Source organism: Alosa pseudoharengus, unplaced genomic scaffold (assembly GCF_046254945.1).
Source record: "Alosa pseudoharengus isolate Yale_2024_CS ecotype anadromous, Long Island Sound unplaced genomic scaffold, YU_APseudo_1.1 YU_APseudo_1.1_scf_20, whole genome shotgun sequence".
In the NCBI taxonomy this organism is placed as follows: domain Eukaryota; kingdom Metazoa; phylum Chordata; class Actinopteri; order Clupeiformes; family Clupeidae; genus Alosa; species Alosa pseudoharengus.
The window spans coordinates 31,393,250-31,395,749 of NW_027468664.1; the positions used below are offsets into that span (position 1 = coordinate 31,393,250).

Here is a 2,500-nt window from a genome sequence, read left to right on the forward strand (position 1 = left end):
CAGGCAGTGTTTTGGGTCATTTCAGTAATTATCCTCCAAGCATCCACCATTGCAGCTTTGTTGCCATGAATTCAAGAACATTTCCAAACTTTCCCAATAGCGTTGCTATTATAGCAATAACTAGCATATTTATTTTTATAGCTAGCATATTTAGCATATTTGTTTTGTTTGAGTATTGTAAAACAGCACATGTTCTGATGTTAGCACTGACCACTTTAAAGTCAGTTGAGATCCTCATATTATATCCCATAGAATATAGAAATCCGATTGTAAACCCCTGTGTTTCCTTCCAGCCGAGGGCCGTGGTGTACAGTAGTTTGCCCCTGTGATTACAAAGCAGCCCAGTGTGGGCGAACAAACTCATTAAGGCTGGATTGCGTAATTGCTCTCCGCGGAGGTGCCTTACACTAACAGTGGCCAGTCGTGGAGACTAAACACACGCATGGAAACCGCAGAGCCTCCCCCGACCTCCTGAGCTGGCATTGGAATAGTGTGTGTGTGTGTCTGTGTCTGTCTGTCTGTCTGTCTGTGTGTGTCTGTGTGCGTCTGTGTCTGTGTGTGTGTGTGCATTACTAAAAGGGTCTTTAATGACAAGGCGTGCAAGCTACTGCTCTTTGTAGGGAGGATATGGTAGTGGTTTGTGCGGCCCAATAACTGCTATGCTGCGCTTTGATTAGTAAGCCCTTTAGTGTCGGATCTCTCTCTCCCTCCCTCTCTCTCTCTCTCTCTCTCTCTCTCTCTCTGTCTCTCTCTCTCCCTCCCTCTTTCTCTCTCGCTCTCGTTGTCTGTGCGTGTGCCTTGTTGGGTCTTGCCCTTGTAACATAATCATTTCAATATAAACTATTTAGGGCATGTTTAAATCCCTAGCATCTGATAAATGCCCTTTCATCTGTGCTGACAGACAAGTGGGCTCTGCCTCCTCGATGACAGACACTCAAATGGAAGACCAGCTTTATCAGTGCGGGAGGGAGGGAGGGAGACAGAGAGAGAGAGAGAGAGAGAGAGAGAGAGAAAGGGGGAGAAGACAGAGGGAGGGAGAGGGGAAAGACAGAGAGAGGGAGAAGAAATGGTGAACATTTTCCAGATGTTTGATTAGAAGGTGCTTGTATTTCTGTGTCATTGGGGGCTGATGAGTTATGTGGATGCAAGCACGTCTGTGCACACGCATGTTTGGATGTGTAGGTGTGTGTGTGTGTGTGTGTGTGAGTGTGTGTGTGTGATTGTGTCTGCATGTCTGCAAGTGTGTGTGTGTTCTCTGTGCATTTGTGTATGTCTGTGTGTTTGTCTGTGTGTCAGAGAGATAGAAAGACAGTGTGTGTGTGTGTGTGTGTGTGTGTGTGTGTGTGTGTGTGTGTGTGTGTGTGTGTGTGGGCATGTGTGTGTGATTGTGTCTACATGCCTGCAAGTGTGTGTGTGTGTGTGTTGTTGGTCTGGTGGACTGGTACCTTAGACACGTTCCCACTGGCCTGCATTCTTTTGGGCTTGTGGGTGAAGTGGAGGAATGAAAAAGGCAGAAATAGCTGGCACCGTCTTAGTGTCAGTGAACAGGAGAACAAGAAAATGAAGAAATCACTCAGGGACCAAACAAAATAACAAAAACAAAACAACAATATCCTTTTGAATAAACAAACAATGGCTACAGATAAATACAGTACTAACAGCACAAAAATAGATGAAGCCTAATAAATGAAATATGTGTGACTATGAAAACTGGAGCTTTGTTCTTGTAAGTCGAGCAGTGGTAAAAGTTTAGCATTCCCTGGAAAGGCCAGCCTGACTTTATCGCACTAAGACTAAGAGAGTGGGGGTTTTGTGTGTGTGTGTGTGTGTGTGTGTGTGTGAGAGGGGGGATTAAGCTTACACTAGAGACGAATTCCATCCACCGGTCTCTCAACTCACCCGTTGCTCTCCAAGACAGCAGACACACACACACACACACACATACACACTTGTGTAAAAAAAAAGAGCGAAAAGTGTGAATGCTTTGCAAGATCGGCTGCATTAACACGTCAAGTCCAATGATCCACACAATAACACTCCGCTTGCCATCACCTTATATGACTTCTGCACAGGCCTGAGCCCACGAGGCCGAGCAGCTTGTTGTTGCGCAGACGGCAGGGGTGGATCTTGGCTGCGGCGCTGCGCACCCAGGCCACTGTTATTGCATGGCAAAGTTCTTATACCAACAAAGCAAACACAAGTGCCTTGTAAATCTGGGCAAAACACGCGGTGGCCCGCGGACAGATATTTCAGCGGGATTAGCGTCCCGAGCTCGGCGCCAAAGAGAGAGGGAGAGAGGAGGGGGCTGCTTTTTTGGTGCGAGCCCGCGTCCCCCGGCACCTTGGCCGGTAATTATTTGAACAGGTTCGGGTGTCCGCAAACGCGCTGCTTATAATTGCTTTTTTTTTTGTCTCTGTTCGCTCTGTGTTGTTTTCGTTAAAGAGGAAAAAGAAAGGGCCACACATTTCTGAGTGTTACGGCCAGAAATTAAGATGCCCAA

The 2,500-nt window shown here is 46.8% G+C and overlaps 1 protein-coding gene across 1 annotated transcript in view; it reads left to right on the plus strand.

Annotated features, from left to right (window-relative positions):
- Nucleotides 1–2,500, plus strand: part of scube1 (signal peptide, CUB domain, EGF-like 1) — a 100,368-nt gene that overhangs the window by 76,717 nt on the left and 21,151 nt on the right. The gene's annotated exons all lie outside the window — the stretch shown is intronic.